General features: G+C 45.0%; 1 protein-coding gene across 3 annotated transcripts in view; it reads right to left on the minus strand.

Moving 5' to 3' along the window:
* RUBCNL (rubicon like autophagy enhancer) overlaps positions 1-5,747 on the minus strand; it is a 40,673-nt gene extending 34,926 nt beyond the window's left edge. The window contains 1 exon segment of one of the 3 annotated variants that reach the window (NM_001102041.2): positions 3,936-3,983. The gene's annotated coding sequence lies outside the window, so the exon portion shown is untranslated. 3 annotated transcript variants of the gene reach the window in all.
* Positions 5,748-25,218: the final 19,471 nt, after the last annotated feature.

Raw genomic sequence — 25,218 nt, forward strand, 5'->3', positions numbered from 1 at the left:
ACCACCATCGGTGAGATGGCTGAGTTCCGGGCACTGCTTGTTTGCGCTGAGGGTTCCAGGCGTCCACCCATCTCTTTACACCAGCACTGCAGGGGAGCTTCTACTGGTCCCAATTTATAGATGGGACGACAAAGTCAGAGCAGTTAGGTATCACGGTCATGTTCAGTTAAGTGCCTATCTTTCAGAAACATATACAGAAGGATTTAGAATGGATAGAATTTCTTGGATGTGCTTTAAAATAATACAGCGGGAAGGTCCAGGGAGGGATATGGTTGAAACACAATGGGCCACGCTGATCATTGTTAAAGATGGGAGGAGGGCACATGGACTGTTCTCTCTACTTACTGTTTGAAATTTTCGATAAGACAATTCCCAGGTTAAAAACAAACGAACACCCTTCAACATGTGCTATGTCTTTCTGTGTCCCCGAGTTACCTGTCTGTCCTCCTCACCTGTCACCTCTACAACCTACGCCTCTATACCCCTCTGCACCCTACACCCTTCTACCCTCTTCTTCCCACCCCTGTCCTGATCTTATTCAAGTCTACCTTTGGACTGAGACATTCCCCATCACCCTTTTAAAAGCTGCATCCCTACAAGTGTACACTCTCCCCATTTACTGACCTACTGTGCTCCATAGCACTTAGCCTCTGATTGCTTACCCATCAGCAGTCATTCATTACTAACTCCTGGAGGGCGTTTACTACATGCCTGACACGGTTCTAAGCTTTCTAAACACATACACACACACTCAATCCTCCCAACAACCTAAGAGGTAGATAAGACCACACCATCTTTATTTCACAGAAGAGAAACTGAGGCACAGTTAGTCAATGGAGCCAGTTTCCAACCCAGGCTAGTCTTGCTCCCAGTCCACGCTCTTACCCACAACACCACAGGGGTGAAGGGAAGACTTACATCTCATGGACTTAACCATCTCTCCAGAAGATTATCAGTCACCAAGCAGAGAGTAGCTGCTGGGAGCCGGGTAACATTGGTAACACTGACACGGTGACCTCCCCCAGCCCAAATCTACATACAGACCAGAGTCTAAACTAACAGTGAGAACCCCAGCCCCAGAAAAAGATTATATGTAGGTCATAGACGGTTCAAATGATCTGACAATTGAACCATATTGTTTAAAGTACCCTTGGGACTTCCCTGGTTGCCCAGTGGTTAAGACTTCACCTTCTAATGCAGGAGATGTGGGTTCATACCAGGTTGGGGAGCTAAAATCTCACATGCCTCCAGGCCAAAAAAACAAAACATAAAACAGAAACAATATTGTAACAAATTCCATAAAGACTTTAAAAATGGTCCACATTAAAAAAAAAAAAAAAAAGCAAACTTAAAAAAAAAAAATGCCCTTAAAAGTAAGTATATTCAGAAGTTCAAGTTTCTTCACCTACCAGATTTAAAGTGGCCGTCCTCAATTTCCAAACAAAGAGAGAACACAGGAATAACTTACATACATTTTCAGGACTTAGTTGTTCTCTGACTCACTATAGCTTGTTGGAATAAAAGAACGTATAAGAATATAAGGATAAAAAAAATAAAACCCTCCACCCTCCAATTTTCATCGCCTGAAATCAACCACAGAAAAGCATGAGTTGGCCCTGGGTGCCATTCAATGTTCCCTGCCAGAAAACGATTGAGGTCTAATTTGCGTTTATCTCTTTTAATGACGGTAATGCTAAGGATCTAAGAGAAGAAACTAAAGACTTTTTTAAAAACAATTTTCAGACATAATTGCTGGGCAAATCACCCCATGTGTAGTTCCCTCCAGGTTTTATTTATTTGCCATCTGCCAGTCATTTGTTACAGCTGACAAAAACAGGACTCTGAAACTTCCCTTTACACTCTGAGAAGCATTTCTTTCCAGTTCACACTCCACGTTCCAGTGAGAAATAAAGCATTCACTCAACATAGGATCGGAGAAGGCGATAGCACGCCACTCCAGTACTCTTGCCTGGAAAATCCCATGGACGGAGGAGCCTGGTGGGCTGCAGTCCATGGGGTCATGAAGAGTTGGACACGACTGAGCGACTTCACTTTCACTTTTCACTTTCATGCATTGGAGAAGGAAATGGCAACCCAAGCCAGTGTTCTTGCCTGGAGAATCCCAGGGACGGGGGAGCCTGGTGGGCTGCCGTCTATGGGGTCGCACAGAGTCGGACACGACTGAAGCGACTTAGCAGCAGCAGCAAAATAGGATTATTAGCACTGTTTTGTCCATGAGAGAAGTGAGGATCAGAAAAAGGAAGTAAAGACCACACAGCAGGGCTTCCCTGGTGGCTCAGTGGTATAGAATCTGCCTGCCAATGCTGCAGACACGGGTTCGACCCCTGATCTGAGAAGATGCCACAAGCCCCAAAGCAACTAGGTAGGCCCATGTGCCACAACTATTGAGCCCAAGAGCCATAACTACGAAAGCCCGTGAGCCCTAGAGCCCATGCTCCAGCAGCAAAAGAAGCCACCACAACAAGAACCTACGCACCGCATTGAAGAGCCATCCTAGGAAGCAGCAATGAAGACCCAGACGGCCAAAAATAAAATTAAAAAAAAAAAATAAAGACCACACAGCAATTTGGCAACTAGTTCAGCATCCAGGATCCCTGCTCCAAAGCCTTCAGTCTCTCTCACCCCGGCTGGGAGAAAACCCAGTGCAGATGTTAAGAAGAAGAAAAAAAAAAAAGAGTACCAATTAATTACAATCATTATGCCAATCGAAGAGAAATTCCTCATTGCTCACTGTGTGACCTTGGGCAAGGCACTCAAACTCTGTGTGCTTCAGTTTCTTTACAGATTGTTGTGAGAACTAAATGGACTGTAATATGCATATCTGAGTCTGGCACACAACAGTCTAAAAGTTGGCTTTATTATCACCATCAGGGTTATTTTATAAGATTTACAGTTCTGTGCAAGACAGTCTCAGTTGTATTTCCCAAACTCTTAAATGAGTCATCTTTCAACTCCTTTTAGTTAAAATGGAAAAGCCAATCAGAGGTCCTATTTGGTATCATAAAAAGATAAAATATGACACAAGCGCTCTAGTATTGCTCACGTTTATAATCTCTGGAAGGCTGGACATGCTTATCTAAAAAGGACTGCTTAAATTTTAACAGTAAGGCAACCAACCAACCATGCAAATCTCTCCTTTCAGTATTAGAAATATGAATCTAAAATTAGTAATAAGAGAAACTATTCAGATTCCTCCCTGCTATTATCATGTGCTGTGTGTGACTTGTGTAGGAAACATATCCAGAGCTCCCATCTTCCTCTGAAGATGTTCGAATTAAAATGCTTATTCTTGGATGTCTACCCTTGGCTCTGACAGAATTTTCCCGTCAGAAAACAAGAACTCCAACTTCAGAAAATGTTTTTGGAGCTAACTGATCTCCCAGAGAATATGCCCAATCAAATCTAACCCCTCAGGGGCTTCTCCGGTGGCTCAGTGGGAAAGAATCTCCCTGGCAATGAGGGAGGCCCGGTTGGATCCCTGATGGGGAAAGATCCCACATGCCACGTGGCAACTAAGTCCAGCGAGCCACAGCTACTGAGGCTGTGCTCTAGAGCCCCGTGTTCTGCAACAAGACAAGTCACTGCAATGAGAAGCCCCCAAACGCAGCTAAAATAAGCAGAGTAGCCCCGACTCGCTGCAACTAAAGAAAGCTTGCACACAGGAAAACCCCTGCAAAGCCATAAATAAATAAAAATTTTAAAAACCTCTAAGTCCCCCCCACCTAGCCGCCACAACGACGACTTTCAACTTTGCTCAACTCTCAGAGCACCGCTCCCACTTTGTACACGTCCTAAAGTTGATGAACCAAGCAAAGTTCTCATGCCCTGATGTCACACTCTGTTGGGCAGAGTAACTGGCGCCTGTGCCGTGAAGAGGAATTGCAACAAGAAATTGAGAAATCGGCACATCTCACCCGGCAGGTAACCAGGAAAACTCCAGCGCTGCTGAGAAGGTCCTTATCTCCGCTACAAGCAAGGTTCGGTTAGGGGCCAGGAAGGAGGTGTGGTCTGCGATGCTAAATTTGTAGAAACCACAGGTGATGCTTTTCAAAACCCCACCCTCCCTCCGTTATCTTCCAAACCACCCAGGGAGGTGGAGCACCTCCGATCCTCCCACGTCTCACGCGAGCAAACTGAAGTTCAACGAGGTTTCCTGATTTGCCGAGACCTATTATTCGACTTCAGGACAGGGTCCAAGACACCCAAGTCGGCCGAACCCCAGTCCTTTGCACTCTTGCCTGCAAACCTATTTAAAGATCCTTTCAAATTGCACTGTAGTAACACAGGGCAGCGCTTGATCATCCCCTTTCCTTTGGGTCTTCATTCCCATTGAGGCTAGATGACCCCTCTTCGGAAGGTTCTCTACAGTCCCCAAGCTGACAGCATCAACTCCGCGGGAGATCGGTAGCAAACCTCCCGTGCGGTCACCGGCCAGGTGGGGTGAGGGTGAAACGCAACGGGCGCGTCCCCGCCACAATCTCAGCAGGTGGATCCCACACCTGGCGCTCGGCCGAAGAGAAGCCCCGTGCGCCGCTTTCGGGCTCTCACCTACTTCGGTTAAGCCGCAGAAAGTGGCTGTGCCAGTAGTTTATTGGGGCGTGTTGGGGAGGTGGTCCTCTGGGGGGCCCTCGCCATCTGGGTAAGCGCTTTTGTGGAACCGAGAAAAGCCACTCTGCATCCGGGACCGCTTCAGGGTCTGCGCTCACGGGAGAGCCGCTCTGCGCCCTGCATGCCTGGCGGTCCGGCTCCTGCGCCCCTCCGGACCCAAGCCGAGCACAGGGTCGCCCACCACCCCGCACTTCATCCCTTTGCAGGTCAACTCCGCAAAGATCTCCCCGGGTCGGGGGGACTCAGCATTGCCCTGACCTATCTTGGGGTCCCCCTCCCCCGCACTCTCCGCTGTGCGCACGCCTCTCTGGCATCCCTTCCACCACCCTCCTCGCCCTCCCCCGCCTCCCGGGCCGGGTTCCGCTCACCTCAGCGGCGGAAAAGCCAGCTGGGCGCCGCGCGTCGGCTCCTCTACGGGCCCGGCTCCGAGCGGCGTCGCGAGGTCACTGCGCCCCCCAGCGACGGAGAGAGGGGGCGCGAGGGGGTAGCGGCGCCCTGACACCGTCCCCCGCCCACATCTCCCCGCGCCAGCCAAAAATATCCCGGGCTCCAGCAGCAAATCCGAGAAACGCCCCCAGCGGAGCGAAGCGCCACTTCCCCGCCTGCTGCTCGCTGGGAGGCGACGGGGAGGCGAGCTGGAAGGAACGCGGGCCCCCTGCCCTCCTCCCGACCCCGGGCCCTGGGTGGCGCGGGCTGGGGTCCGCCGGAGCAGCTGTGCACCCCGCCCCCCCCGCCCCCAGCTCTCCGCCCGGTTGCCTCCGGAAACCCCTCCCTAACCCTAGCCGGGGGACTCGGATGGAACCTTGCTTTCCGGGGTGTAAACGAGATCATCACAGACCTGGCGGACGTCCACGCCCAACCCCAGAGTCCCAGACGGGTGGTCTCTAGCACCAGAACAATTGCCTGAAATGATTATCTTAGCCATTTGGATTCAAGTGTGCGCTGCAAGCTCTGGGCCTGGCGGGGACCTGCAACTTACCCTGAGCGTGAGCCACGTCTCACTGACCTCAGCGGGCTGCACCCCGCGGAACCCCACCCGGAGGACGCCAGGGTCAGCATCCGTCCAACCTAATCGTCCTTGTCCGCTGGCAGCCAGGGTTTAGAATCCCATCACAGCTGTGCCGCGGGGAGCACGCGCATCGCGGGGGAGGCTGGGGAGAAGCAACCAACCAATACAGAAAGTTTTCACAAATAGAAACCCAAGCCCTGACAGTTTCTACGGCCGAATGCATCACGTCCCACACCACCCCCCAGGGAGTTTCAGCGCGCTCCAGCAGCGCCCCCATCGTCTCTTGGGGAAAGAATCTCCCAGTTACCTGCCGGGTAACAACACACAGGTGAGCCAGTCCTGGCTGGCTTAGAAGAGGCCCTTCTGCTCGGTAAAACCAAACCCGCACCGCAGTCCTTTTAGGTTCTTTGGCTTTGCCCTGTGTCAGTTCCAGGTTGTGTAACCACGTCGCAGGTGTTTGGGGCTATATTGCCGGGTGTCTCTTCGGAACACCCCCCTCCTAGGTGCAGCCTGGCATGGAGTAGTTAAGGGGCAGCGCCGCGTAGACGTGGCTTCTTGGATGAAGCCCTAAGTGAGAATAAGGATCACGAGCCAAATGAATGCGTGCTATCAATTACCCGCTTCCTTTGAGGAGGTGGCCTGAGTGGTAGAGAAACCGCCTGCCAATGTAGGAGATATAAGAGACCCGGTTGGATCCTTGCGTTGGGAAGATCCCCTGGAGGAGGCGATGCCAACCCACTCCAGTATTCCTGCCTGGCGAATCCCATGGACAGAGGAGGCTGGCGGGCTACAGTTCATAGGGTTAGGAAGACTCCTATACGACCGAAGCTTCTTAGCACACACTGCATTCTTGCTGAGCCTAGATTGGCCTGACCTGAAAGAACTCTGGAGGCTTGGTGTTCTGTCCCAGGAACTCAAGTCCACTGAAGGCCGGCTGGGAACAGTTTGCATTAAATTAAATCAAGAAGGAAAAGCGTATGGGGTGCGTACTAACATCTGAGTCTCTGGTATGCAGCAGGAACTTTTCCTAATTATTTTCAGCAATCCTAGCAACATCCCTGAGAAAAATCATTTGTTCCCTTTTCACAGAGGAGGGATCTGTGGCTAAGCTAGGTTAAGTTACTTGCCCAGGGTCACACAGCTAGGAAGTAGCAGAGTCAGGCTTTGAAGGCAGGTATCTAACATTAAACTGTGTATCCAGTTGCCAGCCAGTCACTAGCAAGACACAGAAGAATGAAATGAAGGAGGCCAACGTCATGGAAAGTAAATCAGAGAGTCTACTAGTCAAAAAAACAAAGCAAAAAACAAGTAAACAAACTGAGTCGGTGGTAGACTGCACAGAGTCCCAGATTAGGATAGTGTTCTTGTAGGGAGACTAGGAGATTTTAGACCAAGATGGTATGGTTTGGTCAGTTCCCTCTGAAGCCAGTTTGAAATCATCTTTACTAACAGGTAGAGAGGTATATCAGAGAAGGCTATGACACCCGACTCCAGTACTCTTGCCTGGAAAATCCCATGGACGGAGGAGCCTGGAAGGCTGCAGTCCATGGGGTCACTAAGAGTCGGACACGGCTGAGCGACTTCACTTTCACTTTTCACTTTCATGCATTGGAGAAGGAAATGGCAACCCACTCCAGTGTTCTTGCCTGGAGAATCCCAGGGATGGCGGAGCCTGGTGGGCTGCCATCTATGGGGTCGCACAGAGTCGGACACGACTGAAGCGACTTAGCAGCAGCAGCAGCAGCAGAGAGGTATATGGGCTTCCCTGCTGGCTCAGATGGTAAAGAATCTGGCTGCAATGAAGGAGACCTAGGTTCAGTCCCTGGGTTGGGAAGATCCCCTGGAAAAGGGAATGCCAACCCACTCCAGGATTCTTGCCTGGAGAATTCCATGGACAGAGGAGCCTGGTGGGCTACAGTTGTGGTTGAAAGAGTCGGACAGGACTGAGCAACTAACTTTCACAGAGAGGTAAATATACTGGCCTTGCACTACTGTGAGGGGCATCCTAAAATTTGAATATCCACATTCCATGTCTAGTCACTGACAGAGGAGGCCCACATTCTGGAAGAGTATCTCTAGAACTAAGAAAGTTAGAGGACAGATTTTCTTTTTCTTTCTTTTTTTTTTTGGCTGTGCTGGGTCTTTGTTGTAGCATGCTTCGGGCTTAGTTGCCTGGCACAGCATGTGGGATCTTAGATCCCAGACCAGGAATAGAGCATGAATCCCCTGCACTGGAAGGCAGATTCTTAACCACTGGACCACCAGGGAAGTTCCCAGATTTTCCAAATTAGGAATACTCATGGAAATCTGCTCTATTCACCCTTCCCCTCTCCCCACCAACCCCCAGCCCCCAGGAATCTGGAAGCAGAATTTCCCAGGCACTAAGTGCTGAGGAATAGCCTTTCCAAGACTGCCTCATCGACCGGTCAGTCCTATGAAAGTCACAGGTAATTACAAACCAAGAACCATGCAGGAGAAGCAGAGGCAGATTTTATTTTTCCTGGAGAAGGTCGTCTTCCTGGTCGCAGTGCCCCCCAGGCCCCAGGTCTCAAGGGCAGTGAGAGCGAGTACCAGGAACGACTCACCGCTTTAGCCAGCCGGGCTTCCGCCAGTGCCCGATGGTCACACACACAAAGTTCCTTTGTGGCCAGGGCGCCCTTGGAGGAGACTAGAAGCCTGGCAGCCGCCCGCCCCAACCCTGCCAGGCTGCACAAGAAGGGATTTGTGCCAGCAGGAGAGAGGCAACCCTGCTTTTGAGCTCATCTGATAGAGCCAGCCAAGGAGAAATCAGCCTCTTGCAAAACAGGAAGGAAACCAAACAAGCTGAGATGAACAGCAGAAGGGGCTGCAAGGAGGATCCTCATGGGCAGCGTCGCCACGCAGATGTGCAGGGAAGGAGGGACCATCCTGTGTGGGAGCGAAGCCAGGACACGCGCCAGGGAATGAAAGAGCCAAGGAAAGTGGCATTTGGCTTGTCTTCCTTTCTTTTCCTCCCGTCTGTCTGCCTGAAAGATACCCACTTTTTTTTTTAATCCACAAAACCCCAAATTTGTATGATTTCATTTACATGTGGAAGCTAGAATAGGCAAATTCATGGAGACAGAAAGTAGAACAGAGGGTACCAGGTCCTGGGAGAGGGGGAGGGGTGAGTTGTTTCATGTGTACAGAGCATCCGTTTAGGATGCTGAGAAAGTTCTGGAAATGGATGGTGCTGATAACCGGTTGCACATTATTACAAGTGTGCTAAATGCCACTGAATTATAGTCTTAAAAAATGTTTAACAAATTGTCCAACTTGCCATCTTCTTTTATTTCACTTCATGCCAAGTGACTCGGTGAGACTGGACTCCAAGATTTTTGAATATTCAGTCAAAACATACTGAAAAGGGGAAAATAGTTTCAATAGTAAAGGTTATTTTAGCTTCCCAGGTGGCGCGGTGGTAAATAATTCACCTGCCAGTTCAGGAGACATGGGTTCAATCCCTTGGTCAGGAAGATCCCCTGGAGAAGGGAATGGCAACCCACTCCAGTCTTCTTGCCTGGAAAATTCCATGGACAGAGGAGCCTGGCAAGTTACAGTCCATGGGATCACAAAGAGTCAGACATGACTGAGCACTCACACATTAATATCTTACCATAATAAAATATTTTAATATTTTATTGTATTTTATAATTATTTTATTGTATTTTATAATTATTTTATTGTATTTTATAATAAATACATACATGTGTATTGAAAATCTACTATCACGAGGCCTTCCTGATGGTCCGTGGTTAAGACTCTGCATTTCTAATGCAGGGGGTTGTGAGTTCAATCCCTGGTTGGGGAACTAAGATCCCACATGCCTAGTGGCTCAGCCAAAAAATAAATACAATATTTTTAAAAGAAAAAAGAACATCTACTATCATAATGTGATACTTCCCCAGAGTGAAAGACCAGGTAAGAGCAATACACTAATAAGAGAGGGGCTCTGACCCCTGGGTATTAGTTTCTTAAATTTTAATAAACCTTGCTCTCTTTTGCTTTCATTGAGAGGTGCCACAGCCCAGCTTTCAGGTTGTTTATTGCACATCCCCCATTCAGAAGGAAGAAGAGCCCTGCCATGTTCAAATCAGAGCTTTGCAAGGCTCACAGAGATGCCACACCCCGAAAGAGCCTCTTTACCTTTAAGGGACCGAAGCAGTTAAGACAAAAGATAGAGACACGGCAGTCCCACAGCTTCAAGCAAACCCTGATCCGCAGGGTCAGCGTATTCTACTGAGATGTTAGGATGAGGGACTGTGCCCTTGTCTGACAGATAATGAGAAATTCTTGTCCTCGAGTCCTCCTCCTCTGTCTTCATTACACAGGTCCTGCTTTTCCTCTTTGAAGATGCCCTTAGCTGGACGAGTAGAACCGGAAGCTTCCCCTGTCCTGTGGTCTATTTTTATGACAAAAAAATGTGGTATACATAAAAATCTGACGTCTCGCATGAGTGCAGTGGTAAACAGTTATTTGCATTAGGACTAAAAATATTGAGTTGTTAGTATTCTGTTTTTGCCCACTGGATGGTGGCTCCAGGGGACCTTATTCATTTCTGAATTCCTTCCCTCATGTCGCTTCCTCCCCAGAACCTAGTCCTGTGCTTCATATGTTTTAGGTGCTTCATAAAAATTGTAACTATTCACGTGGCTTATGGGGTGTGGTTTAAATGCCATCTTACAAAAGAGGAAGGCGTTCAGCTAAGATGATCCCATGTTCGGGGACAGTTAGCATGCTCAAAGTTCAGTGTCAACATTGAAAGTGTTCTTCACTATAATCTCAGCCCAAATTTTCAGTCTCTTCTACCCCTGCCTCAGGGCTTCCCTGGTGGCTTAGATGGTAAAGAATCTGCCTGCAATGCAGGAGACCCTGGTTTGATCCCTGGATCGGGAAGATCCCCTGGAGAAGAGAATGCTAACCCACTTCAGTATTCTTGCCTGGGAAATCTATGGACAGAGGAGCCTGGTGGGCTACAGTCCACGGGGTTGCAAAGAGTCAAACAAGAATGAACAATTAACAATTTCACTTCATTTCCACCCCTGCTTCAGTTACCCTAAGATCCACAAAGGCTCACCAATTGCTCTGGGAGAATTCTCCATATTTTCCTACCTTTGTATCTCAAGCCATTAGCCACATCTTATACTTTGCACACCTGCTTCCCAGTCTCATGCCTAACACTGCATTCGTTTCTGCGGGAGCCTCCTAGCCCAGGGCAGACAATACCTCAAGTCATTTCCCCATGGAGTATTTGATTAAAAAGAAAGCTAAAACACCTAGAAAAAAAATCCTGTATGGCTTGTATTGAATTTTCTCCATAATTCTGTTACCAGAACAAAGTTACCCAATTTTTCTAAAATTTTCTCTAAAGTAAAGTAAGTTGGACTTGGTATTCCCACTGGAATAAGTGGGAAGAAAAATCTGTCATGTGGTAGAGAGACTTGTTTCCTCCCAGAGTTTCTCAAGAGCCCAGATGCTTATGTAACATCCGAGTGAAGATTTCTGGTCTTTGTTCCATCATGGTCATTGCATGTTTTTTTGTTTTTTTTTTCCCCTTTAATTGTTGGTTGCCCTGGGTCTTTGCTACTTTGCGAGGGCTTTCTCTAGTTGCAGAGAGCAGGGGCTGCTCTTTAGTTGCAGTGCTCGGGCTTCTCACTGCAGTGGCTTCTCTTGTTGAAGACCATGGACGCTAGGTCCAAGGGCTTCAGTATTTGCAGCACTCGGGCCCAGCAGCTGTGGTACATGAGCTTAGTTGCTCCAAGACATGTGGGATCTTCCCGGACCAGGGATTGAACTCTTGGCCCCTGCATTGGCAGGCAGATTCTTAACCACTAGACCACCAGGGAAGGCCTCTCATTGCATGTTCTGAAGTCTATTAATTTGGAAATTTCCATCACTCTCTGCCAAACATGGGCACAAGGCTCCTTAACCAAACTCTTTGGGATGCATTTACTTAGCAACCAAATGCCCCTTCAGAGAATCTGCCTCTCTCTCACAGGCTCTCTATGTCTTTTCCATTCAAAAAAAAAAAGAAAACAAAACAAAACAAAATCTCTCTTCCTTAGCTCCTTCTTGAGGAAGCTACTTCCCACTCAGGTGACTCCTGCCTTTCTTCTTATTATATGACAAAACCACAATTATACCAAATATAAAAATATCTTAATTCTGCCCTGGGGGACTCAAATCCCTGCCCATCCTTTTCAAGGAGGTAAGAAAAAAGTGATCTCATTCATTCAAGTTTTTCTGCAAAGCAGTAAGAACACAACAACTGAATTTCTCAATAATTTGCCACATGAAATTTAAAAATTAAAACACATGCATTGTACCAGTACAATGAATACCAATGGATGAATGGAGGTTTTATCTCTATAACATAGATGGATCCAACCAACATCTTCTTTCTCACCAATTCATTTCAGTAGCCTTTAAAATCATTCAGCTTGATTTGATGTTCTGATTTCATGCTCCTCAAGCTATCTTTATTTAAAAATTGATTCTTTGTGTCCATTTGCCCACAGGGAAAGGAGATGCTGATTAGCCAACATGGGCATTCCCACCTCCTCCATGCCCCCAAAGTTATATGTGTCACAGTTCAGTTCAGTTCAGTCGCTCAGTCACGTCCAACTCTTTGCGACCCCATGAATCACAGCACACCAGGCCTCCCTGTCCATCACCAACTCCCGGAGTTCACTCAGACTCACGTCCATCGAGTCAGTGATGCCATCCAGCCATCTCATCCTCTGTCGTCCCCTTCTCCTCCTGACCCCAATCCCTCCCAGCATCAGAGTCTTTTCCAATGAGTCAACTCTTCGCATGAGTGGCCAAAGTACTGGAGTTTCAGCTTTAGCATCATTCCTTCCAAAGAAATCCCAGGGCTGATCTCCTTCAGAATGGACTGGTTGGACCTCCTTGCAGTCCAAGGGACTCTCAAGAGTCTTCTCCAACACCACAGTTCAAAAGCATCAATTCTTCGGCTCTCAGCTTTCTTTATAGTTCAACTCTCACATCCATACATGACCACTGGAAAAACCATAGCCTTGACTAGACGGATCTTTGTTGGCAAAGTAATGTCTCTGCTTTTGAATATGCTATCTAGGTTGGTCATAACTTTCCTTCCAAGGAGTAAGCGTCTTTTAATTTCATGGCTGCAGTCACCATCTGCAGTGATTTTGGAGCCCAAAAAAATAAAGTCTGACACTGTTTCCACTGTTTCCCCATCTATTTCCCATGAAGTGATGGGACTGGATGCCATGATCTTAGTTTTCTGAATGTTGAGCTTTAAGCCAACTTTTTCACTCTCCACTTTCACTTTCATCAAGAGCCTTTTTAGTTCCTCTTCACTTTCTGCCATAAGGGTGGTGTCATCTGCATATCTGAGGTTATTGATATTTCCCCTGGAAATCTTGATTCCAACTTGTGCTTCTTCCAGCCTGGCATTTCACATGATTACTCTGCATATAAGTCAAATAAGCAGGGTGACAATATACAGCCTTGATGTACTCCTTTTCCTATTTGGAACCAGTCCATTTTTCCATGTCCAGTTCTAACTGTTGCTTCCTGACCTGCATACAGATTTCTCAAGAGGCAGGTCAGGTGTTCTGGGATTCCCATCTCTTTCAGAATTTTCCACAGTTTATTGTGATCCACACAGTCAAAGGCTTTGACATAGTCAATAACGCAGAAATAGAGGTTTTTCTGGAACTCTCTTGCTTTTCCCATGATCCAGCAGATGTTGGCAATTTGATCTCTGGTTCCTCTGCCTTTTCTAAAACCAGCTTGAACATCTGGAAGTTCACGGTTCACATATTGCTGAAGCCTGGCTTGGAGAATTTTGAGCATTACTTTAGTAGCGTGTGAGATGAGTGCAATTGTGCGGTAGTTTAAGCATTCTTTGGCATTGCCTTTCTTTGGGATTGGAATGAAAACTGACCTTTTCCAGTCCTGTGGCCACTACTGAGTTTTCCAAATTTGCTGGGATATTGAGTGTAGCACTTTCACAGCATCATCTTTTAGGATTTGAAATAGCTCAACTGGAATTCCATCACCTCCGCTAGCTTTGTTCGCAGTGATGCTTTCTAAGGCCCACTTGACTTCACATTCCAGGATATCTGGCTCTAGGTGAGTGATCACACCATTGTGATTATCTGGGTTGTGAAGATCTTTTTTGTACAGTTCTTCTGTGTATTCTTGCCACCTCTTCTTAATATCTTCTGCATCTGTTAGGTCCATACAATTTCTGTCCTTTATCAAGCCCATCTTTGCATGAAATATTCCCTTGATATCTCTAATTTTCTTGAAGAGATCTCTAGTCTTTCCCATTCTGTTGTTTTCCTCTATTTCTTTGCATTGATCACTGAGGAAGGCCTTCTTATCCCTTCTTGCTATTCTTTGGAACTCTGCATTCAGATGCTTATATCTTGCCTTTTCTCCTTTGCTTTTCGCTTCTCTTCTTTTCACAGCTATTTGTAAGGCCTACCCAGACAGCCATTTTGCTTTTTTGCATTTCTTTTCCATGGGGATGGTCTTGATCCCTGTCTCCTGTACAATGTCATGAACCTCAGTCCATAGTTCATCAGGCACTCTATCAGATCTAGTCCCTTAAATCTATTTCTCACTTCCACTGTATAATCATAAGGGATTTGATTTAGGTCATACCTGAATGGTCTAGTGGTTTTTCCTACTTTCTTCAATTTAAGTCTGAATTTGGCAATAAAGAGTTCATGATCTGAGCCACAGTCAGCTCCTGGTCTTGTTTTTGTTGACTGTATAGAGCTTCTCCATCTTTGGCTGCAAAGAATACAATCAATCTGATTTTGGTGTTGACCATCTGGTGATGTCCATGTGTAGAACCTTCTCTTGTGTTGTTGGAAGAGGGTGTTTGCTATGACCAGTACATTTTCTTGGCAAAACTCTATTAGTCTTTGCCCTGCTTCATTCCGTATTCCAAGGCCAAATTTGCCTGTTACTCCAGGTGTTTCTTGACTTCCTACTTTTGCATTCCAGTCCCCTGTAATGAAGAGGACATCTTGTTTGGGTGTTATGTGTCACAGCAAATAGTAATAAATTATCATTCTTGCTTACACATGAATCTCCAGGGAGTTTCTTCAGATTAAATCACATCCTCTGATAGGGAGAATGAAAAGTGAAAGTCTCTCAGTTGTGTCCAACTCAGTCCATAGAATTCTCCAGGCCAGAATATTGGAGTGGGTAGCTTTTCTCTTCTCCAGGGGATCTCCCAATCCAGATGATCAAACCCAGGTCTCCCACATTGCAGGTGGATTCTTTACCAACTGAACTATCAGGGAAGCCCCAGAAGAATGATGGTCCCCCAAAAATGTCCACATCCCAGTCCCCAGGTTAGGGATTAGGATGTAGTTATGTTGCACAGCAAGGGGGGGTTTAGGTTGCAGATAGAGTGGGTTGGACTCATCCAATGAGAGGACTTCCCTAGTGGTCTAGTGGTGAAGAATCCACCTGCCAATACAGGCAGCACGAGTTCAATCCCTGGTCCGGGAAGATCCCACATGCCTTGGAGCAACTAAGCCAGTGCACCACAGCTACTGAGCCTGAGTGCTGCAGCGTCGCCGAGCTGTCATCTTGATTTTGGCTCCATGAGATTCATTTTAGACTTCTGACTTCCAGAACTGTCCAACAGCAAATTTGTATCCTTTTAAATTCTTTTTTCCCCCTAATGTTTATGTATTTGCTTGTTTGTTTTGGCCGCAGCACGTCTTAGTGGTGGCATGTGGGATCTTCAGTGTTTGTTGCAGTGTGCAGTATCATATACCCAAGCAGGGATGGGACTTGGGCCCCCTGTTGCAGTGTGCAGTATCATATACCCAAGCAGGGATGGGACCTGGGCCCCCTGCACTGGGAGTGCTGAATCTCCCCCAGTGGACCACCAGGGAAGTCCCTTAAGACACTAAATTCTTAATGGTGTGAATTGGCAATAGGAGACTGCTACAGCTCTATGATAGGGAACTATTACTATCACATCGAGCAGGCGGAAACCAGTACAGACCCCAAGGGACTGAGTGATTTTGCTCACACTGATGAATACTATTCCTGGAGTTACAGTATGGTATCCCTGCCAAATTGGTTCCTGGACTCCCCTGAAGATAGCTCAATGTTTTTCCCCCTTCTCTGATCATCAAATTCCTCTAAACATAATACAGGCTGTTAAAAATATGTGGTGAATCAATGAGTTTTTGGCAAAATATAGAGACTGTGAGCCATAACTGGTGTGTTTTTGAACCTAAAAAATTTAAGGCTTAACCCTCTTTCTCTCCAGTTATGTATGAATGCCTCCTCTATCAAAAAATGTATAGTTAAATTATATGGAATTGAAGTAACACAGAGAATGACTGGCTATCTTTTCCAGTTACAGGGAAAATGTGGATTCAGTTTAAAAAATCATGTATACCTGTGGCGGATTCATTTTGATATTTGGCAAAACTAATACAATTATGTAAAGTTTAAAAATAAAATAAAATTAAAAAAAAATCAACGCCTAGTCTTCGTCTCCAGTAGTAATTTCGCCGCTGCAAGAGGAAGCTTCATTTCTATTCTGAGGCATGTGGAAGCTCTTCAGGCTGGTGGAAGAGCTTGTGACATTCTTGTCAACACAGCTGACACCCATATCACCTCCAACACTAAACGCTAGGCCTTTTTTAAGGAGGAAAGGCAAGTAGAGCGTATCAGTGAATCATCACAACACTTGGTCAGCTAAGAAGGGCTCCCAAGAGTCCTGTAGTCATTCTCTGGAGCTGAAGCTGCTGTCAGAGAGTCAAACCAAGTGTCAATAAAAAAGTGAAAGTCGCTCAGTCGTGTCTGACTCTTTGTAACCCCCTGGACTAAACAGTCCATTGAATTCTCCAGGCCAGAATACTGGAGTCCAGGGGATCTTCCCAGTCCAGGGATCGAACCCAAGTCTCCCACATTGCAGGCAGATTCTTTACCACCCAAATCACAAGGGAAGTCCGTAAATAAAAAGGTCCTTTGGAAAATGTCATCAGTTGCAAGTTGCTGACTCAAGAGCCCTCCTGGGAAGAGATGTGCTTCTCAAACTGAGTTGTGTGCAGAGCTAATGCCCTGAACCTGACCACATCCACACTTACCAGGCTTCTATGAGCTAGGAAACCTCTTTTGTATATTCATCATTCCTAACTGGTACTTTGCTGACAAAAGTTCATATAGTCAAAGCTATGGTTTTTCTAGTAGTCATGTACAGATGTGAGAGTGGGACCATAAAGAAGTCTGAGCGCTGAAGAATTGACATTTTCGAACTGCAGTGTTGGAGAAGACTCTTGAGAGTCTCTTGGGCAGCAAGAAGATCAAACCTAAAGGAAACCAGTCCTGAATATTCATGGGAAGGACTGATGCTGAAGCTGAAGCTCCCATTCTTTGGCCACCTGATGCGAAGAGCTGAGTCATTGGAAAAGACCCTGATGCTGGAGAAGATTGAAGGCAGGAGGAAAAGGGAGCGACAGAGGAAGAGACGGCTGGTGTCATCATCAACTCAATGGACATGAGTTTGAGCAAACTCTGGGAGATAGCGAAGGATAGGGAGATAGCGAAGGATAGGGAGATAGTGAAGGATAGGGAAGCCTGGAGTGCTGCAGTTCATGGGGTTGCAAAGAGTCGGACATGACTGAGTGACAGAACAACAACTTCCAGGTGTGTAGGAATTACCTTGAGTCTACATAAAATGCAGATTCCAATCCAGTAGTTCTCAGGTGGGGCCCCACAGGCTGCAACAAGTTCCTGGGTGAAGCCAGGGCTGCTGAGCCTTAGACTATGCTTTCAGTAGCAAAGGCTGGAACAGAATCGCTTGTCTGCATGCATCATGGATTTTTTTCAGAGCCTACCAGAAGGCAAGGGAGCAGCTGGAGCGCACACACAAAGCTCCTTTCCATCCTCAAAAATAGCTGTGTGTTTTTCTGGGGTGATCTAATAGCCTGAGCAGAGAACATTGTGGCAATGTCCTTAGTCATTCATTCTGAGCGCTTCATTTGTTCTGGACAATTACTCGGACTCTCTGCACTTTGAGCTCAGAACTCTCTGTCTCGTCTTGCTCTCTGTGTACTTAGTAACCAAATAGGCGTTGAAATTCTTTTTTCCTGCTGTCTTGAGCAGGATAGATTTCTCCAGAACTCTTGAGGGTGACACCAAACCAACAACTTCACATTCTTCAAAAATGATCACCGTGTTGTGGTTTGGTTAATTTAGGGATGTGAAGGAAGGCTGCAAATAAACAAACAGGTTCATTTAAATTGATAGTGCAGAGACAAACACAGGACTCTTCCAGCCTTCGTTTTGTCAATATAGGACACGTATACACCATTGTATAGTATAAATGAAATGGTAAATGTATTTAGCACAGTGTCTATCTAGCACACAGGAAGCATCCGATATACAGCAGCTATTATTATCAAAATATGTACTTGTCAAGCTGTGAGAGTGAACTAACATGTGAAAAGCACTTAGAATCGCACACGGCAGATGCCAATCACACTACAGCAATCATGTATATGCAAGTTCGTGTTCCCCTGTGCGCAGTGAGAGCAGATAAACTGAAATGTCAGAGTCTGGGGCAGAGAAAGGTTTATTGCAAGGTCACACAAGGAGACGAGGTGGCTCATGCCCTGAAAAGCCCTGAGCTCCCTGAAAGGTTTTGGCAGAGCATTTTTAAAGGGCAGGTGAAGAGGAGGTCGAAAGGTAGTGATCAGCTTGTGCACGGCCAATTCTCTGATTGGCTGATGTTGAGACAGTCAGGTGGTATCACAGAGGTTATCAGTCCTTGGGCTCCAGGAGGCCTGAGGCTGTGTGCTCATGGTCAGCAAGTACTTCCTCCATCTGAGGGGGCAGGTGGTTCCCATCTGCAAAACAGCTCAGGAAATGTCCATCAGATACTATTATCTAGGTACTCCAGATAGGGGCTAAAGCAGAGGGTATGGCGGCGGGGGCCGTGGTGGTCTGTCCTGGGAAGGCCCCATAGGGTTCTTGTTGTTCAGTCTCTAAGCCCTGTCCAACTTTTCGCAACCCCATGAACTGCAGCACGCCATGCTTCCCTGTCCTTCACTTCCTACCGGAGTTTTTGTTCAGATTCACGTCCACTGAGTCGGTGATGCCATCCAACCATAGGGTCCTGCTTGGTTATAATCATGTGATGATGATAATGAGGAAGAGGGTATAACGATGATGAGCTTCCATTCCCTTTTCTCTCAATAGAATTGTCTTCCTATGATGAGACTTCAGGAGGATTAAGGAGGTAATCTGCTGCAATGCAGGACACCTGGGTTCCATCCATGGGTTGGGAAGATTCCCTGGAGAAGGGAATGGCCACCCACTCTAGTGTTCTTGCCTGGAGAACTCCATGGACAGAGGAGCCTGGCCAGGGTACAGCCCATGGGTTCGCAAAGAGTCGGACACCACTGAGCAACTATGCTTGCACTGAAGGAGGTCAGGTAACATGCTTAAGCTCATTTTGACAACCAACAATTACAACGTAAGTCAAACCCTTTCTTGGCATTTCTTGAGTGTGGTCAAAGGTGATCCCTCTCATAACTCTACCCCACCCCCACTTCATTGAATTCCTTTCCCCCTCCCCTCTAACTCATTATACCCAGAATCTACACCCAAGCATCCCCCTTCTCCAAATACCACTTTTTACCACCACTTCAAGTTACTCAACTGACCATGGCTTCCACAGTATTTGGCACAGAGCCCACAACATCGTGAGGGCTTAGCTAACATTTGTGGAACTGAATGTAGTTTTATCAGAATACAGCATTCTTACTCTAAGAGTACTAGAGTAAATGGCTATATCTTTAAAATGAAGTGAGTGAAAGTCACTCAGTTGTGTCCCACTCTTTGTGACCCCATGAACTATACAGTCCATGAAATTCTCCAGGCCAGAATACTGGAGTGGGTAGCCTTTCCCTTCTCCAGGGGATCTTCCCAACCCAGGGATTGAACCCAGGTCTCCTGCATTGCAGGCATATTCTTTACCAGCTGAGTCACAAGTCTTTCAAATAAAAATTATTTATTTGGCTGTGCTGTGTCTTAGTTGAGGCATGTGGGATCTAGTTCTCTAGCCAGGGATCAAACCTGGGCCCCCTGCATTGGGAGCTCAGAGTCTTAGCCACTGGACCACCAGGCAAGTCTCTAAATGGCTAATTCTTATCAAAAAATAAAAGTAAAACTTTCAACCTCAGTCACTTCTCAAGCACACAAGACAGAAATGAGCCCTAGGAACAGGTTGTGGGCATCTCCTTGACATAATGACACATCAGCCCTTCCCCAGCCTATTAGGTTAATTCAATAGGATGGTGACCAGGGAGTGACCTAAGTTCAAAGTCAGGGTGCTGGGTGCTTCTCTCCAGCTCTAGAATGCTCTTAACTCCTTAGGATGTAAGGAGATGCTCTCCAAAAGTTCACAGCCTACTTTTTCAGGGGTATCCAGGTAACCACAATTATTTTTTAACTCATACCAAGGGGAATTGAATCCTGTTCTGCAAATTAATCTCTCCTCATCACCTCTATCAACCCAGATACACATGTGTATCCGCTCTCACTATTCTGATGAGTGAAGGCGCCTGTCTTGGATCCCTTGGATCACATCACAGCAGCAGAGCCCTCGGAGGCAGCTGACCCTAATGCAATTATAATAGGCTATTAGATAACACTTCTGGGGAAAAAGGAAGGAAAAAAGCATAGTCGGGAGTTCAAGAGAGGTCTGCAATACCTTTAAATATGGTATTAAGAGAATGTCTGATAAATGACTTTTTCTGATTTGTAATCATAGAATTTATAAAGTTATAAAAAATTACACTAAACTTACTTAAACATTTACTAATTTGCTTTTGTTGGAAAGAGAACAATGGAAGTTAATCACACTTACCTGGAAAATCCATGAAAGAAGGCTACCTTGCCCATATGGGTTTGGTTCAAGTGCTAATGGGCCTAATTCTAAAAGCAGCTCAAATTCTCCACATCAGCTTGTATGCTTGGGATTCTATTTTTTCTTTCTTCTCAAATTTAAATGGCTACAGATTTACTTTAACACACGTTAAGCCTTCTTCTCTTTTCTATTTCCTATCTAAAGTAGTCATTGATGGGCTCAAATATGATTTGGTAACAGCTCAATCCTATTTGCATTCCTGTGTGCTCAGTTGCTCAGTTGTGTCCAACTCTTGTGACCCCATGGACAGTAGCCCACCAGGCTTCCTGTGTCCATGGGATTATCCAGGCAAGAATACTGGAGTGGGTTGCCATGTCCTACTCCCTGGGATCTTCCCAACCCAGGCATCAAATCTGCCTCTCTGGTGTCTGCTGCATTGATAGGCGGACTCTTTACCACTAAGCCACATGGAAAGACCTCTCACATGGAAGAATAAATAGCTTTATGATTTGAAAGTGAACAAAGATTTATCTAATCAGGACATAAGAAGCACTAATCATAAAAGATATGATGGTATTTGAAATAATACATTTAATAATACCTACAATTTAGCTGTCTTTTGTATCAGCTGTGGTTTTCATTTGTTAGAGATTCACAAGGTATTGTGAATGACTACTCAGATGGATCCAGATGCTCGCTCTCTCTCTCTCTCTCTCTCTCTCACACACACACACACACACACAGCATTACATTTCACATTGATTTCATGGCTGCATGACAATTGCAAAATACCAGACCTTTCCCAACTCATGATTTACGAGAGAAAGAACAAAAAAGAGGAATCAGTTGCGCTCTTAGAATCCCCCTAAAAAGGCCATAGGATGGAAAGAAAACCACCTCTCAGTGCACAGAGCTGCTGGTGGGGTGTCAGCAGGACTTGAGTCACGGGACCCTCCCAGCTGCTGGAGTGATGATCTTGCTTTGTTCAAACTTTTTTCAGGAGGTGATTCACCATCAGACCTAAGGATGAACTTACTAATATTAAAAGGTGGGTAGTTCTGGGGAAGTCTTTAAATAAAATGCAAGACCATGATTTGTGCAATGAATGGTACATTGGATTTCTCTATCGGAAAAATAGGACAATAAAGTAGATAATTTCTGGAAGCCCTGTAACATCATGATTCTTTATTACCTTTTTTTTTTTTTTTGGCTGCACCGTGTAACATGCAGAACTTCCCCCACCAGGGATTGAACCAGTCCCCTTTGTAGTGGAAGCACAGAGTCTTAATCAGGAAAGTCTGATCCTTTATCACTTTAACTGCTTTTTTCCAAGCTAAAATTTACGTCACACATTTGATTCACTGACTTCATACACCACCTTATTCATTTTAGTTTCTTCCATAAATCCTCGTCTTCCCCTTATGGTTTTTGGTTCCCTCCTTAAATTATTTCAAAGTTAACAAAAAGAACAAGCTGAAACAGGGTTGGTATCTAAGCCCAGTCTCTCTTCCTCGGCCAGAAGTCTTCCTGTTTGTTTGGGGAAATGCTGAGCAGGGTGTTTAGTGCTGGGGCTCAGAGGCAAATATCTGTAGGTTCCCATCCTCTTTGTCACTTATGAGCTATGTGCCTTGAGCAAAATACTTCTCTCTGAGCCTTACTTCCCTTATTTGCAAAACAGACCTAATACTAAAACCATTTAGCACATAGCATTAGACATCCGGATCTTAGCACAAGGTCTGGAGCGGGGAAGCTAACTATTCATGGGATGATCAGACCTCTTTGATGCTCCAGAGTTGCACTCTCTTTTCACCCTACACTGAGACTCCATAAGATTCAACCCCCAAAGGCTTCCTGTGCAGTCAGACTTTCCTTAACTCCTAGAATCTGAGCTTCTCCGTGTCCCAAACACTAGTGTACATCACATTATTGTGGAAACTACAGAAAAATGGACACCTTTAAGAGACTGAGATGCCAGTTTGAGGATATGGGGATCCTCCTTATCCCAGCCATTCACTGATGATCATCAATGGAAAAGTAACTTGCCCAAATTTGTCTATTGGTTTTGGAATGTATTTCACAGAGATAGGCCAAGGACTAAAGGGGACTAATTTTTTTTTTTTTTAATCAAGGACGCAGAGCAATCAATAGTATATACTACACTATATGACATCATCAACTCAATGGACATGAGGCTGAGCAAACTCTGGGAGATGGTGAAGGACAGGGAAGCCTGGCGTGCTGACGTCCATGGGGTCGCAGAGTCAGACAGGACTGAGCGACTGAGCAACACTAAATTATACTTGATGCAGCTGTGAAGTCGAATTCACAGCCTTCAGCTTTTGAATTTTTAATGAATTGCAGTTATGAACATAAAGTGCAAATAAGATGATAAAATCTTTATAATTGTGAGATATAATTATGAGATTTTATAAGATAAAAATCTTATAATTACACTTGGGAATAGTTCAGTTTGTGGGAAGAATCTTATAACAAAGTTCCTATTATTAATTGGATAAAAAAAATAATAGTATAAATGATGTATGTTTGACATTAGACCTGACATTTAAGGTCTCTAAGCTTCCATTTGCTTATTCATAAAGCATGTTCAGTGAGAAGAGTATCTAATTCAAATAGTGATTATGAAGATTAAAATACATATATGAATATTTAGTATAGTCTCTTGTATAGTAAACACTCAAAACGTTGTTGATTTTTAATGCTGATGATTTCATTATGACTTAATTTCTCCATCTGTAAAAGAGGATAAAATACCTGTTGTATAGGTCTTTATGAATATTAGATGAGATAATGTTTTAAGATATGTGTGGTACCGTTTCTGATCAGTGTAAGAAATTACTAAATGCTAGCTTTTTAAAACAAACTTTTGTTAGCTGTTTATTTCACTAGCCACGTAGACACACACACACACACACACACACACACACACCTGTATGCGCATTTTCCCTTGTCACCATTGATATTGTTGAAAAGGGACAAAAGGGGTGTCCATTTTAATGTATTCTTTTCCCTGAATAAAACTATACTTGGGGGTTTTATAATAACCTAAAAAGGGAAATAATCTGAAAAGAATAGATACATATTATATATAACTGAATCACTTTGCTGTGTACCTAAAACTAACACAGCATTATAAATCAACTATACTTAGTAAAAATAAATAAAATAAAATTCCTGGAAGCATCAAAAAGATTGTACTTTGAGGGATAAAAGGGCCATTTCTATTTATCCTATGTCCATTGATTTCCACCCCCTCCAATCCAAATGGAAATCATAAACCACATAATCTGTTTGAAACACAGATTTCCCTGTGGGCTTGTTCTCTCTCCCCAAGTCATTGTCATAAGAAGCCAGTCACTTCCCATCTGGCAGCTCATAAAGCCCAACTGGTGTGGTCTTTGTCCATCAGCCCTCAGGTCATTTCGCTCTCAGTGAATCCACATCATCTTTTTTCACAGACTTTTATGTTGAGACGTATGAGTAACTTGGTAATGTGGTAATGGGTCCCAGTAAATGTCTTTTTTTTTTTTAAACAAAGGAGCATTTGTTTAAGTGGCTAAATATAGTAATTACTCAATACATTTTTTCCTCCTCCACATATTTTTAGGAAAGGAACTGTGTTCTGTTGTTCTGTGGCAATGAAACAAAGCAATTGAGTATAAATGATGTGAAAAGCAGAGACATTACTTTGCTGACAAAGGTCTGTCTAGTCAAAGCTATGGTTTTTTCAGTAGCCATGTATGGATGTGAGAGTTGGACCATAAAGAAAGCTGAGTGCCAAAGAATTGATGCTTTTGAACTGTGGTGTTGGAGAAGACTCTTGAGAGTCCCTCGACGATCATAGAACCTCAAGGGTTCTATGAAGACCTACAAGACCTTCTAGAATTAACACCCAAAAAAGATGTCCTTTTCATTATAGGGGACTGGAATGGAAAAGTAGGAAGTCAAGAAACACCTGGAGTAACAGGCAAATTTGGCCTTGGAGTACAGAATAAAACAGGGCAAATGTTAATAGAGTTTTGCCAAGAGAATGCACTGGTCATAGCAAACACTCTCTTTCAACAACACAAGAGAAGACTCTATACATGGACATCACCAGATGGTCAACTCCGAAATCAGATTGATTATATTCTTCACAGCCAAAGATGGAAAAGCTCTATACAGTCAGCAAAAACAAGACCGGGAACTGACTGTGGCTCAGATCATGAACTCCTTATTGCCAAATTCAGACTTAAATTGAAGAAAGTAGGAAAAACCACTAGACCATTCAGGTATGACCTAAATCAAATCCCTTATGATTATACAGTGGAAGTGAGAAATAGATTTAAGGGACTAGATCTGATAGAGTGCCTGATGAACTATGGATGGAGGTTCATGACGTTGTACAGGAGACAGGGATCAAGACCATCCCCATGGAAAAGAAATGCAAAAAAGCAAAATGGCTGTCTGGGGAGGCCTTACAAATAGCTGTGAAAAGAAGAGAAGCTAAAAGCAAAGGAGAAAAGGAAAGATATAAGCATCTGAATGCAGAGTTCCAAAGAATAGCAAGGAGAGATAAGAAAGCCTTCCTCAGTGATCAGTGGAAAGAAATAGAGGAAAATAACAGAATGGGAAAGACTAGAGATCTTTTCAAGAAAATTAG

This window comes from Bos taurus, chromosome 12, assembly GCF_002263795.3.
Source record: "Bos taurus isolate L1 Dominette 01449 registration number 42190680 breed Hereford chromosome 12, ARS-UCD2.0, whole genome shotgun sequence".
Lineage (NCBI taxonomy): Eukaryota > Metazoa > Chordata > Mammalia > Artiodactyla > Bovidae > Bos > Bos taurus.